Genomic DNA, 16,605 nt, shown 5'->3' on the forward strand with positions numbered 1-16,605 from the left:
GAAACCTATGGAAAGAATGTGTGAATGATTTTAAGAGTTTCCTGACCATTGACAAAGAAGTGAAATGCATTGTTCAGGTGGCCAGGCAAGTGAGTGGTGATGGCTTCATCGACATCCTTAAGGAAGAAATTAAGGAATTGAGAGCTATAGAGAAACATCGACTAACGAAGAGTTAGAGGAACTGATAAAATCGTCTACAGAAGATTAAGATGACGACGACGAACAGGAAGAGCCAGCAAGTTGGAATCTTCATAAATGTGCTGAAGTGTTCCAAGCAGCGAAACACCTGAATGATTTAATTTCTCAATACGATCCCTCTATGGAATGAAACCTCATTTCATTGAATGGAATGGACGACTTGAGACTGTATCAAGAAATGTTTGACCAGCTCAAGAGACAACAGCGACAGTTGCCAATCACCATGTTTTTCAAGGAAAAACAACCAGCAGCAGATGAGCCTACGCAATCAACTTCTCGAGCTGAACCAGAGCCAACCACTTCATCTACAACTCGCTCTCCGTCACCCAAGCTGTCCATCACTTCCGTTTCCTGGATCGACATCAAGCCCTAATTACCCCCTGTAATTACCCCCGTAATTAAAAATACAGTACTGTAAAATTATATTTTGCATATGTACTCTTTATTATATAATGTACATTACTGTACACAATATACATATTCCTGTACAGGGTTGTATACACAAAACCATGTACAGTATACTGTACTTTATGTGCGATTTAAGGGATTTTTAAGGGTAATTTTGGCTATACACTATTTTTGCCTTACACGCTGACTTTAGAACCTAACCCCCGCGTAAGATGCAACTCCACTGTACTAGGTACATCTTCCTTTACTGTTCATTTACACAGCAGTTCTCTATTATTTGTTGCTGGAGCACATTCCTCTCCTGGCATCAGAGAGAATCAAACATGTTTATTATGATTATTTATTCACATCTTGATATTGCCTGAAGGCCCCAGTCAGGATCAGGGCCCACCGTTCTAGGCACTCGACAAACTGAAATAGACTAAAGTCAGCCTGCTCTGAATGGCTGACAGTCAAAATAGATTCTTAGAGCCAAGTTCAGATCTGGTATTTGTGAGTACAACTCCCTGGGGACTTTTGCTGGCCTACAGTATTAAGGGCCAAGTTCAGACACGGTGAAGACCTTACAGCTTGTTCCCTACTAGCTTCAGGTTTCATTTTTGCTGTAGTTCCAGGACAGAGTTTAAATCAATAAGCTGTTGAGCATGAGAGAGAGTCTGATCACCATCCTATCTAGAAAACTCACACTTAATAATTCAGAAATGCTTAATTTTATTAGCCATTTGTGCCAGACTAGAATTTGCTGAAATTATGATTCTTACCTTGTACTTCTGTAGTACCTCTCATCTAAGGATCTCAAAGCAGTGTATGAGCTGATGAATTTTCACATTAATTCTGTGAGTAACTAAGAGATACTTGAGGATTCACCAAAATGCAGTCAGTTCTGGGGTGGAAATCAGCAGCTATTTAACTAATTTCACAGAAGTAAAAAACAAAAACACAATGAGCTGAAAGTCCCAGAGAAATTTAGTTGGAATGTAATTGCCTGTGCCCATATCATGCCAACACACTACAGACTTGTGAGGCCCTTCATGGCCTACCCATTTTCTACTGCGCAATGGGGACATTGGCAGAATGGAGGATGGTAGTCAATGACGACAGTCTTCATTGCCTATTTGTCAAATTTCCCCAACAAGCACCTTCAATGCTCCATCTCATGCCATCCCTAATGCCTGAGAAGAGTTCTCAATAAAAATCCACAAAGTCACTATATAGTCCTCCTTCAAATCCCACCTCTGCTATGATGCCTACATTAGACCCAATGACTTGACAACAGTCAGGAGTCTAGTGTGCTGTGACCACTGCTTAACACACTGACCTGAATTGCCTCATTATTATCTTGTTCTCCCCCCTCTGTTTGCTGTAGCCCCTTGTTGTCTCATCTTATTAGATCTTTGGGACAGGGACCATCTTTTTGTGTTAAATGTTTGTTCAATGCCTGGTACAATTGGGCTGGGACCTCCAGGCACTACTGCAATGCAAATAAGTAAATCTTTAAGGAAAGACCCATTTGATCTTTAATGGAACAATTAATCCATTTTACATCTGACCCCAAATATACCACAGTAAAATAAACTACATAGATAACCTTAGGACAGTACTTAACACCATGCAATGGCATTTTAAAAAGGAAAGCGTAATACTGCTTTTCCAAACATTGCTTCAGCAGGAGCTTTGCTGAAGAACAAAAAGTCAGACCCTTGACATCTTCCAAACTAGGGCTGTGGGAAATCATCAGTTTTCACAAATTTCAAAATAACTGACATTTTGCCTTTGAGTGCACAGTTCTGCCAGCAGACGATATTTCATTGCCAAAATAGGCACAACTCCACCGTGGAACAATTTGCAATGTTCCTCCTTCACCTCGGGTAAGAGGGCCATTTTTCCAGAGTATTCATGCCATTTTCAGCACAAAAGCAGCAAATCTGTGATGACATGGCAGAATTTCACAATGGGCTAAAGAAAAACAAAGAATACCCTTTGTTTTAGGGAAAAGAATTTGAGGAGAAGCCACAAAACGTTCAAGAAAAACATTCAACTTTTGATTTTCCAGTCCCGTATTGCCGGCTGTGAGACTTTTTTCACAGCTCTAATATCCATGTCAATAGGAAGGGGGGTAAGTAGCTTTATACTGATTACAATCACTCCTGCAAATTAAAATTCTAAATAATAAAAAGAGAATAAAACAGGAGACCACCCAGAGAAGTCATTTTTCTAGAACTCAGTTCCCTTTAATGGAAGCATCTATAATTTAGTGATCAGGAAGTAGAGCAGAGAGACCTGGGTGGGGGAGGAGAAGGGACAACAAAAACAAAAGAGCCACCACACTCCTAATACACCAGGCTCCAATCCTGCCAATTATAAAACACGGGCAAACCGCTGCACTCACTCAGAATTTCATTGAGCAAAATGGCATCCTCACTGAAGCACAGCAGCCCACCTACATCCTATCAACTGTAGGACTGGAGTCCAGTAGTTTCCTATCACAAGGATGTTATGGATAGCAGCATATTTGATTCAGATCAACAAGTTTTGACAGAACTACAAGACCAATTAAAACCCATGGTAATATTTTATTTTAAAATAATTTCAGTAGAGGCTATTTTCTTTTTAATGAAAGAATATTCCCCAGTTTGCAACGTAATCACTGCCGCATTATTTTAGTGCATGAGAACCTGCCAAAGTTGATGATGATTGTAGTAGTAGCTAAGGCCCCAATCATAGTCCAAGACCCCAGTGTACTAGGCATTACACAAGACACATGACAGTCCCAGCCCCTGGGAACTTGTTATCTAAGTATAAAACAAACTAACCAAAAATTATAACAAAAGCGAAACTGACTTGGGTTTTTTGGTGTGTTGGGTGGGGGGGGGGGGTAAGAGGGGTCTAAGTTGAAAGATCTGTAGAAAACAGTGAAAAGTAAAGTAGATATTTAAAAAGAACACACACTAACAATCTAAGCTGTTACCAGTAACATAGCTAAGGAAATGTATTGGTATATAGTTGTGTTTAACTTGACAGTGCTATTTTATTCCTAAATTTCAAAACAAGCAACTGACAGCCCAGAGCCAAGAAGAGAAGCTGTAAATATAATTGCTCATGTACCTTAACACGTCTTATATATTTGAGACTCATAAAAGTTCCCTATTGAACAGAATACAGATTTCAAACACTCAGCTCATCCTCTGTCACACTGTTCTATGAGGAAGAAATCAAAGTGATCCTAAATAATATGAAATGAATGTAAAATCCCAAAAGGACATATCCCTCTCTAGTGATGTGCTCCAGATATTAATCTTGACATTTTACAAAAAAACCAAAAGATTAAACATGCTTTTTCCTCAGGGCAAATTCTTCCAGCATCAAAGCAGGGTGTCATGTCAGTAACCCAAAAGCATTCCAGAAAGCAAAATGTATTTACAGCTTTGCCCCCCATGTTTAAAGGCAAATTGCAGCATATTAGAACATACTACAATTCATATTACTGAATGAATCCATTGACAATTACTTATCAATGCAGGATCCAGAGGTAAACACCAAAGCTATTTGCATAGGAAAATCCACTGCTGTTTCAAGTGATTTCCCTTTCAAGTTTCCAGCGTTGTTTAAAATGTAACTCACATTATCCCTAATTTTCTATTTCTGTTAAGGTTTTGGGCTGGTAGATCCTGTTGATTACAAAGGGTTTTTTAGAAGGAGGGAGCCACCTAAGGCTAGATCTTGTTGCCTTCTTTACAGCCACCGAGTCCGAGTCATTTACTGGGGCAATTCTCATCACTACAGAAAGTGTGATTTGGGCCTTGGATTAGTGACTTCACTAGAAGGGCCGTTATCTGTGCTGGCATACACCCTGTGCAACCCCCAAATCAATGGTATTGCACAGGGTATAAAAAACAGGGCAGAATGTGACTCTACACAATACAACTAGCACTAGTCACCTCCCAACTCCAACAAAGCCAATTGTTTATGCTGTAAAGGAAATTTTGAAAGAATAACTTTAAATATAAAAGAAAAATAAATAAATAACAGAAAATAAACAGAGGGTTTTGTATCTAAACTAAGATCTGGCATTCCTTTCGCATGCAAAATTCAGTGGTGTTACGCACGCATGCAAGTCAGCTGGAACGAGTCCATTACGTTTAATGATCCAGTAAAAAGCAAACCTTAAAACAAACTAAATAAGCAAATGCAATCGTTTGCAATATCACTGTAAGCAGACAAACTTCTTAATCTTTTAAGATACTCAATTCTTTTCTAAACAAAGCCAAATGAATTACATGGTTATTTTTAATTTCTTAAATCAGCATGTGTTAGGCTGACCAGACAGCAACTGTGAAAAATCAGGATGGGGGTGGGCAGGAATAGGAGCCTATATAAGAAAAAACCCCAAATATCGGGGCTGTCCCTACAAAAACAGGACATCCAGTCACCCTAGTATGTGTAAAAGGAATGCATTTTTCCAGGCCCTGACATATATTTAAAGTGTGGTTCTTTTGGGAAAGGTACCGTGTAATAACAGCAGTGAAGGTTCTATACTTATTGGATCTCGCTGATTTTCATATTAAAGATACTCAGACAAAAAAACAAAAAGATGTTTTTTCTATCTGCCAGGACTGCCTTTCAGCAGGTTTAATAACTGGTTAAAGACTAACTAGTTCAGTCTGCATTGGTTTATTGCTACTGGGTATTGCACTCACTGGTCCCAAGCCCTCCCCCCACTGCTGCCCACAGTATACCAATGATCTTATCTCTCAGAATGCACTGTGAATGAAAGCTGAGCCAAGAACTCAGCTTGGATACTGGGATAAGTATCTGGTTGAAATGGTTTAGCACAGCACCAGTGTGGATGCAAGGTGCATCTTAAACCAATCCAGCTCGGTGAACATGGATGCACTGAAACAACTGAGCTTACATTGGTTCAGGACAGACAGTTCTATAACATGCATCCGACTAAGTGGGTATTCACCCACGAAAGCTCATGCTCCAATACGTCTGTTAGTCTATAAGGTGCCACAGGACTCTGCTGCTTTTACAGTTCTATAACTAAGGCTTCAGTTCTCCAGTGTAGACAAAGCCTAAGAGTCAAGCAGCATTTTTTCCTTCTCTCATCCTGGTACACAGGTTCTATGTCAAAGTAGGCCCTGGCTGACCCCAGTGCAGCCCTGTTTCCTTGAGTGTAACCAGTTAGGCCCTACTAAATATTTCTGTTGATGCACAAAAAGTGATCAAATCCAGCTCATTCTGTCTGAGTTATGTTGCTCCAAAGGGCTAACAGGAGTAAAAAAGAAATAAAAGTTTTACTTCAGTGACCTAAAGAGGACTCTGACGGGGAGCAAGTCAGAAGGTACACATATTTACCTAGTCACTTTGCAGAGAAGTACACCTCAAAACATTTTCAGCTTATGACTTTTGGAACATTTAGGCTATGTCTACTACACTACACAGCTTTTAGCAACACGGTTGTGCCGCTACAGACGTGCCACACAGTATAGCCGCTGTTTGTTAGCGGGAGAGAGCTCTCCTGCCAACAAAAAACTTCCACCCCCAATGAGCGGCAGTAGCTTTGTCGGCAAGAAAACGCTCCTGCTGACAAAGCGCTGTGCACACCAGTGCTTTTCGTTTGTCTTTCAGGGTGTGTAGTTTTTTTTAAAACACCTCTGAACGACAAAAGTTTTGCCGTTCAGTTGCCAGTGTAGACAAAGCCTTATTGTCCTACTACCCCTTTACCCTTCAAGGAGGGAAATGCAGTTTGTATTAACAACAGAGTAAGCAGGCACACCAGGAGTTATAGTAGTCTGCTATTCTATTGTCCATAATGGAAATGTTTCTCAAGCTTACATTTCAGCCTGTATCCCTTGCATGCTGTATTCTTGGCACAGATTTGGACAGCTCAGCTCAGCTGTCATTGCCTATACCCATTCATAAAATGTGATCACATTGCTGAAAGCCACAGCTTCTTGCGCACCCAGAAATAATGTCATATCTCAGTCAAAAACATACTTCCATAAATTGCCTCTACTTGGAAAGCCCGAAGGTCACATCTGGACTCTGAAGTCAATGGGAGTTATGTACATGGATCAAGGGCAATATTTAAACTTCTGTCTGATTTTGGAAGCAATCCATGTAGAGAGGTCATTAGCAAGTCAGTCAGATAGGAATGTATAAAACTCTTAAAGCAGAATGGAAGATTAAGTTAAATTAGTACAGCTTTATTTTCATGAATAGTAATATGATAGGTTTGTAACACACAAGTCCAAAAGATAACAGAACTTAATGGCTCATTGACTGCAGTGGGATAAGATGCCATCCCTCCCCCCGAAAAAAATCATCACACCATATTCTTAGCAGGACATCATTATATTTGTTTGTTTCAACAGTTCACTTTCTTATATGGAGAACACAATGGTATAATCAGGCGCAAACAATTCACTCCCTGGCAGACCAGCCCGACTCATTTTTGGGCTCAAAGCAGCCAAAAAGAAATAGTTTAACATTGTGCCCCAGAGCTAGCAGGAAATCCAAACTTCCGCAAGGGCAAGAAAATGAGGGGAAGAACTAAAGCAAATGGGAGACCATATCACTATATCAAGGCCTTGGTCTAAACACATGGATTGTTGGTGTGTGCAAGATGAGATAAGAGTTGGACTAAATAAGACTCAGGGTTCTTTTCTCTTCTTGTATGCACACAACATTCGGAAGATACATTCACATCACAAAGTGTATTCAACACTCTGGGAAGGGGAGGGGTATGAGGAGGTTTAGGTATCAAAGGCCTGGTCTACACTAGGACTTTAATTCGAATTTAGCAGCGTTAATTCGAATTAACCGTGCACCCGTCCACACCAGGAAGCCATTTAATTCGACATAGAGGGCTCTTTAGTTCGAATTCTGTACTCCTCCCGACGAGGGGAGTAGCGCTAAATTCGACATGGCTATGTCAAATTAGGCTAGGTGTGGATGCAAATCGAACTTAGTAGCTCCGGGAGCTATCCCACAGTGCACCACTCTGTTGACGCTCTGGACAGCAGTCCGAGCTTGGATGTTCTGACCAGCCACACAGGAAAAGCCCATTCCTTTTCCTGTCCGGACAGTTTGAATCTCATTTCGTGGTTGGACATCGGGGCGAGCTCAGCAGCACCGGCAGCAATGCAGAGCTCTCCAGCAGAGGAGTTCATGTAATCTCTGAATAGAAAGAGGGACCCAGCATAGACTGACCGGGAAGTCTTGGATCTGATCGGCGTGTGGGGCGAGGAGTCTGTGCTTTCGGAGCTGCGCTCCAAAAAACGGAATGCAAAGACCTACGAGAAGGTCTCCAAAGCCATGAGAGACAGAGGATACAGGCGGGATGCAACGCAGCGCCGCGTGAAATCAAGGACCCCAGACAAGGCTACCAAAAAATCAAAGCAGCAAACGGACGCTACGGAGCCTGCCACCACTGCTCCACCAGTGACCGTGGACTCTGACGATGGGACAGTGTCGACGGCCAGTTCCTCGGCGATGTTCGCGGACAGGGAAGATGAGGAAGGGTTTGTGGAGGACGAAGCAGGCGACAGCGCTTACAACGCTGGTTTCCCCGACAGCCAGGATCTCTTCATCACCCTCACGGAGATCCCCTACCAACCCTCCCCGGCCGTTAACCCGGACCCTGAATCAGGGGAAGGAGCAGTCGGTAAGTGCTTTAAACATGTAAACTTTTATTCTTAATATTACAGGAATCTGAAGTATGTGAAAAGGAGGTCTCTATACATATGGGGATAGAACAGAAATCATCCTGGGAGATCTCCACGAAGCTCTCCAGGAGTGAATCGAAAAGCCTCCACAGGAGGTTCCTGGGGAGAGCTGCCTTATTGGGTGCTCCGTGGTAGCACACTTTTCCGCGCCAGGCTTTCATGAGGTACTCAGGGAGCATTGCCTCCCCGAGCACAGCTGCATAGGCCCCTGGTTTGTGCTGGCTTTCACACAGCATGTGTAGCGCTGCTGGACCACCTCTGTCAGCGGCATCTAGTACACATATGGTGACAGGCACAAAAGGCAAAACAGGCTCCATGGTTGCCACGCTGTGGCGTCTGCCAGGGCAATCCAGGGAAAACGGGCTCGAAATGATTGTCTGCCGTTGCTTTCCCGGAGGAAGGGATGACTGACGACATTTACCCAGAACCACCCGCGAAAATGGTTTTTGCCCCATCAGGCACTGGGATCTCAACCTAGAATTCACAGAGACAGACTAGACTGTGTTCATTGTTCGCAAAAATGTATCTTTGCAAGGAATTCACTCCCTTTTTCCCCATCACACAGCTTCGACTGTCTCCAGACCTGCCACAGCATCCCCCTCACAGAGGCTGGCAAAGATTAGGCGGCGAAAGAAAAAGACATGGGACGAGATGTTCGCTGAACTTATGGGGTGCTCCCGAGACGAGGCGGACCAGCAGAGCCAGTGGAGGGAGACCCTCTCTCTGTACCAGCGCTCACACAGCGAACAGGAGGAGAGGTGGCGTGAGGAAGAGAAGCAGGCGACTCAAACGCTGCTTGGACTAATGAGGGAGCAAACGGACACGCTCCGGCACCTTGTGCATGTTCTGCAGGACCGCAGGCAGGAGGACAGAGCCCCCCTGCAGTGTATCTGCAACCGCCCTCCCCCGCCACAAAGTCCCATACCCCCCTCACCCAAAATAACCGGAAGGAGGGGCGCCAGGGGCCGTGAAAACTGTCACTGCACCCTAGCAGAGTGCTCAAGTACCCAAAAGCTCTCATACCCTAAATTTTGAGAAGTCCTTTCCTTCCCGCCTCACCCAAGCCCCCCGTCCCAGTTTCATCCCCTAACTGTCTAGTTGATAATAAAAAATACTTTTCTGTTAATTACTGTTTCTGTCATGTTCTTTTAGAGGAGACTGTGTTTGAAGGGGGGGAAGGGGATTGGTAATTGGACAGGACAATCACCTTTACCAGGGTACAGACACGGGGGCAGGATCAGCAGCAGGTCACACACACACTGCAGTCAGTACGCACCCTGGTCGGTATGGGAGGTGGTTTGCAGGTTCTGTGTGGGTGGTGGGGTACGTGACTTTGTAGCGGGGGAGGGGGAGTTACAGATCTCACGCAACGGTCCCTGTCCTGGACCACAGAGCCACGCAGCAGAGGAATCTGTATCCGTCCTCCCCCGCCAAAAGGCCACATAGCCCCCGCACACAGAGTCCCAAAAAGGAGGGATGGCAGGCTCCGTTGAAACAACCAGTCCGGCACTGCAGACCGCTCTGGGAGCAGGAGCCTGTCATTCCTCGAGTTTAGAGGCGGTCTTTACATCACTCCACATCCTACCCAGCACAGTCCGCGTCCCAGTTTCAACCCTTTAACCAAAGTCATCAATAAAGAAACCTTTGTAAAGTTACAGTGGAACATGTATTTTATTTTTAAACGTGTGTTGGAAGTGGGGGAAGCGGGGTGGACGGGGTATGTAACTGCAGATGCTAGTCAACAGTAACTTGGTAAAGAAACAGGGGCAGGTTCAGCTTCTCTGTAAAGAAACTGAACAGTCACAGGTCACGCTGCTCGCTGGTACTTGAAGAGTTCCTTGTCGCTGTGCAAGGCGCCTGCATAGGGCTTCATGAGCCAGGGCATTAGCGGGTAGGCTGGGTCCCCGACGATCACTATAGGCATCTGCACATCCCCAAGAGTTATTTTGTGGTCCGGGAAGAAACTACCTTCCTGTGGGCGTCTAAACAGAGCAGAGTTCCTGAAAACACGCGCGTCATGAACTTTGACTGGCCACCCGACGTTGATGTTGGTAAAACGTCCCCCATGGTCCACCAGTGCTCACAGCACCATTGAAAAGTAGCCCTATTTCTCAGCAGCTGACTGTGGAAGAGGTGGACGATAAGGTGCGAGGAGTTGACAACGGCCATAACTGCAGCAGGCTCCGTGCTCGCAGTGCTGTGCCACCCGCGCTGTCACTGAGCAGAAAAGTGCACGAACAGATTGCCCGCAGGCGCTTTCGGGGAGGGAGGGAGGGCGTGATTGACGGTTCAATGATGACAGTTACCCAAAACCACCCTCGACACATTTTTTCCCCAGCATGCATTGGGGGGAAATCCCAGAATTCCAATGGGCAGCGGGGAGTGCAGAAACTGTGGGATAGCTTCCCACAGTGCACCGCTTCCAAAGTCGACGCTTGCCCCATTACTGTGGACTCACACAGTCGAATTAGTGTATTTAGTGTGGATACACAAATTCGACTTCATAAGGTCGATTCCACAAATTCGACTTAAGTTGATTCGAAATAGTCTTGTAGTGTAGACATACCCAAAGTAAACTAAGAATTGAGGAAAGTGTCAGCTATGCAGGATGCTACCTGCCTCTTGGGAATCTCACAGACACGTCTCCCCCTGAGTTCTGTGGATGAGCCTCCATATTTGATTGGAAAGGACATCCAGAACAAGAGGGGGCGACTCAGCCCTTTCCCTAGGATGCTCTCTTGCTGCCCCTGCAGATGTTACATTGGGACACTCACCATGCAATATCAAAACCCATGAATCCACCTTTATGACTGAGCCGCATCAACTATGGGAGTTTCAGCTAATGGCAGCATGGCTCCTTCGGGACCCAGGCTGCCAGAAGGCCTTGGTTCAGGTGAGGCAAAGTACAGCCTGAGGCACAGGCCCAATGGGTCTCAACGTTCACCACAAGCTTGGGATAGCCGCTGATTGAAGAGAGTGAAACCCTGCTTATTCCCTGGGGAAGAGTTCAACCCCAGTCCCACCCCCACACCAAGGAGATGGACATTCCACAAGCTTCAGACTGGTAGCCATGTTAGTCTGTATCAGCAAAAAGAACAATGAGTACTTGTGGCACCTTAGAGACTAACACATTTATTTGGGCATAAGCTTTCCCATGAAAGCTTATACCCAAATAAATGTGTTAGTCTCTAAGGTGCCACAAATACTCCTTGTTCTTATTCCACAAGCTGAAACTTCTTTCCCCCGCACAGGAAAAGCCCCAAGAGAGGGTTTGACACAGCAAAAGTTCAAACCGCATTTCTATCTCAGAACCCCCAAAACAGCCCCAGAGAGAGACAAAGAAAGAGAAAATAGCCAAACCAGGGCAAGTTTTAGCAGGGTATTGTCCCAGGGTGTATAAACCCCAGGTTACTCCAGCCACTAAGAAGTTAACAGGGAAACTCCTGGTCTCATCAGCTGAGGTTAATTGCTAGACTTGTAACATCTGGGGGAATAAAAAGCATGCAGGTGCTCCCTGCCTCCATTTCCTCCTCCAAGGGCGGGTCCCTCCAGCCTTTCCCACCCAGGCTGGAGCCGTTGCCACAGCTTTGTCCTCCAGCCAAGTCAGTCACTAAAACGTAACCCTTTCTAGGGCAACACTAAAATCCACACACACAGCTTTCCCACCCAGCGTGGGCTCCTCTTCAGCCCTCCTTCTGGGACCCACTCCCAACCTCTTCCAAGCTACCTTTGAGTCTCTCTATTCTTAGATAGAGCACTAACTCCCAGGCTGCTTCCCCAGAGTCCCGCATGTAGCCTCAGCCCCTATAGACTACCGTTCAGCCTTCCCTATTCTGGGATAGCCTGCTTCCCTAGAGTCCCCAGCTTCTTCCAAACAAGCCCCACTTACTCCCTGTGACTCCATTCTCTTCTCCTCCCCCCACCAGAGTTCTCTCCACCATTTGGATAAGGCCGAGGTGATTCTCAGGCTCCCCCCCCCACCCCAATTAGCCCTGCCCTTTAGGCTGGGAGGCAGCTAATTATGGCACAGGTGGGGCTGATTGAACAGGGCTGGCTAGTCCCAGGCCTCTTGGCCCTTAACAGCAGGCCACCCTGCTATGACTTTTTTTTTTTCTTGGACTGAAAACTAGAGATATGTAGAGGGAGCCCATAACCAGCCCTTTGGTCCCAAACTAGTCCAACTAGAAGGCCTTAAAATAAAACATCAAGGACAGTCAGGTATAAAGTTGACTTCTGTAGGAGTACTCCCTGTGTAGGAACTACAAGATCAGGCCCCAACTCAGAACTACAAAATGGCCCCCAATTGCTTACTTGCTTATTTATTTAATTATTTTCAGGGAAGAGGAAAGGCCCCTAACCAGGCAGTCAGTGCTTCGATTAAAGCAGTATAGCCAAGCTAAATACTCAATATCCACAAGACAAAGACAGTGAGCGGAAAAGTGTATTCTTCCTATGCACATATACATTTCTTAGACACTTCTTGAAAAAATCTGGAAGCAGATACTCCAGTGATGAGAACTGTACAAACACCTACACAAACAGAAAAATAAATGCAAAATGCATTTAACTGTAAATCTGGAAAGGGATCAGTGATTTGAGAAACAACATGGGGTAAGCTGTAAGAGAAAGTGGCTTATACCCACAAGCTAGGAACTGAATGCTCTTTTCCTCCTCTGCAAACGGAGGGGAGCTGAAATCCATGGATCTTGCCTGGAAAAGCTGGTTCCACAGCACAATCCCCCAGACCTGATGGAAGCCCCCCTTCCACTTGCCAAGGAACTGTCCAGAAAAACAAAAATAAACTCTGAAAAAAGCATAGTACCAGTGCTGAATGACAACTAGTTTACAAACACATGACAGACCATCTTAAACTTCTGTATGGCTTTGACTTGGTACCACACAACATTTTGATTGAAAAACTAGAACAAAATAAAATTAACATGGCACACGTTAAAGGGATTAAAAACTGGCTAACTGATAGATCTCAAAATATAACGGTAAATGGGGAATCATCATCAAGCAGATGTGTTTCCAGTGGGATCGTGCAGGGATGGATTCTTGGCATTAGGCTATTTAACAGTCTTATTCATGACTTGGAAGAAAACATACAATCATCACTGATAAAGTTTGCAGATGATACAAAAATTGTGGGAGTGGTAAATAATGAAGAGGACAGGTCACTGATTCAGAGCAATCTAGATCACTTGGCTGGGTTCACGCAAACAATGTGTGTTTTAATACACACATGTAAATGTATACGTCTGGGAACAAAGAAATGTAGACTATACTTACACAATGGGGGACTCTATCCTGGGAAGTGGTAACCCTGAAAAAGATTTGGGGGTTGTGCTGGATAATCAACTGAATATGAGCCCCCAGTGTGATACTGTGGTGAAAAGAGCTAAATAGGATGCATAAATAGAGGAATCTCAAGTAGGAGCAGAGAGGTTATTTTCTCTCTGTATTTGGAACTGGTGCAACTGCTGCTAGAATTCTGGGTCCAGCTCTAGCACCCACAATTCAAGAAGCATGTTGATAAATTGGAGAGAGTTCAGAGAAGAGTCATGAGAATGATTAAAGGATTAGAAAATCTGTCTTATAGTGACAGACTCAATGAGTTCAATCAATTTAGCCCAACAAAAAGAAGGTTAACAAGTGACTTGGTTACAGTCTATCAGTATCTACATGGGGAACAAATATTTAATAATGGGCTGTTCAATCAGGTAGAGGAAGGTATAACATGACCCAATGGCTGGAAGTTGAAGCTAGCCAACTTCTAACTGGAAATAAAGGTGTTCATTTTTAACAGTGAGGGGTAATTAACCATTGGAACTGTTTACCAAGGGTGGTGGTGGATTCTCCATCCATTTTTAAATCAAGATTGGGTGTATTTTTATAAGATCTGCTCTAGGAATTATTTTGGAGAAGTTCAGTGGCCTGTGTTATCCAGTAGATCAGTGGTCCCCAAACTGTGGGGCATCCCCCCACCCCCGGAGGAATGTTCAGGGGGCGCAACAGGCCTCAGATCAGCTTCCATGGGGGCAGAGAGGGAGCACATGCCACCCAGCTCCACTCCCAGCCCTGCCCCCAGCAGCAGCCCTGGCTTACCCCCCACCCCGCATCTTGACCTCAGCCGCCGCTCTGCTCCCGCTCCCAGACATGGCCCTGCTCCCAGCCCCAAACTTGCCCCAGCCTTGGCCCCCTTACTGCTGTTCACACTTCCCCTCCCTCAGAGCCGCAGCCCCGCTCCCAGCCCCGACTCCTGGAGGGGGACGCAGACAGGAGTAATGGGGGGGCACAACGTGGTTTGGGGACCACCGCGCTAGATCTCAATGGTCCCCTTTGGCCTTGGAATCAATGAATCTCCTCCCTTACTTTACCTAGCAATGTTAAAAGCCAACCTCAGATGTCTAGAAGCCTGTGAGTAGTTCAGTGCATTTATTCATGTGTGTGTTTGCAGAACTTTCTCAACACATTTATTAAATGTGACAGGCCAAATTCTACTCTCAGTGACCTATGTGCAGCAAGGTTAAAATTCAACTGCCCCTCCCATACATCTGGCAGATACATTTTCCTCATATAACGGATGGAAAATAGGGCTGTGCACATGCAACAGAGTAGAATTTGGCTGTATCCATGTACCCAGGAATGTGCAGTGACAAGTCTAGAACTCACATTAACACATCACTTTAGTGACCCCTTAAAAGCAGTGAACATGCTGCAATATGCCAAAGTTAGCAACCCAAGACAAATGCCACCACAGAACAAACACAAAGGCCCTGTCTAGCTAATAAAATAATGCTTTTTTCAATCCATTTAGCTCTGTCACGACTGCCTTAGGTGGGAGTCTTAACTGTTAAACTGTATCTCTAGGGGTGTTAAGCGTGTGGAGGGTTCCGCTAACCTGAAAGAAAAAAGTTTACAAACACATTCCTCCATCATCTATACATGCTCCCAGACTGCAGTGTCCATTTCTGCTCTACTTCAGCCAGATAAGTTTGAAGTAGTACTTGTCGCAGCATTTTAGGGTTTGTTTACATACAAAAGTTGTACTTCTTAATTATACTGGTATAATTAAAACTGTACAATCACCTTAAGCCAGGTCTACACTAGAAACTTTTCCTATTATAGCAATATCAGTTTGGGGTGCCATATGGATTTTCGGTTTTGTTTTGTGGTGAGATTTTACACACACACACACCCCCAGGGTAGAAACATTTATAATGACAGGAAAGTGCTTTTGCCTGTATAGCTTATTTTGTCCAGCACTTTTTTGCAGTATAAACTGCACCTACAGTAGGAGAGTTTGCTGTTATAACAGTATAATTAAGCGACAAAGAGTCCTGTGGCACCTTATAGACTAACAGACGTATTGGAGCATAAGCTTTCGTGGGTGAATACCCACTTCGTCAGACGCATGTGCATAATTAAGCAGTATAAACTTTTTCTAGTGTAGACTAGCCCTTAGTGAGGATGCAGATATAGTGGCCCAAGTATGCTTTCTAGCCTTGCAACTAGTCGTATACAAGAAAGGAAATAAGCTATACTAGTATAATGCACTTTTATACCTGTAGTAATGTCTGCACGTTATGGGTTGTACTGGAATAGCTATTTCAGTTAAAAAAAAAATCACACACCTGATATAATACTGATCCAAAAAAAATCGATCATACCTGGAATCTTTCTCCTTCCCTGAAACCTAGAAAGACAATCTGGAATATAGAATATCTAATTAAGCCCTCCAAAGGGAGAATGCAGATTTCACAATATAGAAAAGTTAGATGCTGCTGATCTATCAGAAGCCACAGTGACAAATAATACTCTCAAATACCATCTTGCTAGGTGCTGAGTGACTGAATAACATCTTTTCTTTCTGTGCTGAAGAATTTGAGAAAGGCCAATTGCTATCACAGAGCCAATAAGAATAAAAGAACTTGCAGCAGGTGGTACAAATGTGCATGTCTAATTACACCCTCCACCCACCTGTCAGATTCCTCAACTCCGGACATGGCTAGAGAGAGAGTCCAGCAAAATATCTGAGTTGCAAAGAGGAAGAGATAAGAGGAAAGGAGAGGAGGGAAAGGGCGGGTAGGAGAAAAGGCGCGATTGGCTGATTCAAGTACTGAGCATGTTGTTGAGGATTCTTATATTATTCCTGTCAGTGGAAGGAATCTCTCCCTCCACTGCCCATTCCTCTTCCTTTCCCCTCCCAGCAAATATCTGTCACATATCTCCCTCCTCAAGAATCTGGATGTTTCTCACTACTGCA

The 16,605-nt window shown here is 44.5% G+C and overlaps 1 protein-coding gene across 2 annotated transcripts in view; it reads right to left on the reverse strand.

The window, feature by feature from the left end:
* The window catches only part of FBLN2 (fibulin 2), a 200,362-nt gene extending 184,198 nt beyond the window's left edge, over window positions 1-16,164 (reverse strand). Inside the window, exon 1 of one of the 2 annotated variants that reach the window (XM_045025338.1) lies at window positions 16,010-16,164. The gene's annotated coding sequence lies outside the window, so the exon portion shown is untranslated. The remainder of the gene's footprint in view (window positions 1-16,009) is intronic. The other variant, XM_045025339.1, reaches the window with a different exon arrangement.
* Window positions 16,165-16,605: the final 441 nt, after the last annotated feature.

This window comes from Mauremys mutica, chromosome 7 (assembly GCF_020497125.1).
Source record: "Mauremys mutica isolate MM-2020 ecotype Southern chromosome 7, ASM2049712v1, whole genome shotgun sequence".
Classification (NCBI taxonomy): domain Eukaryota; kingdom Metazoa; phylum Chordata; order Testudines; family Geoemydidae; genus Mauremys; species Mauremys mutica.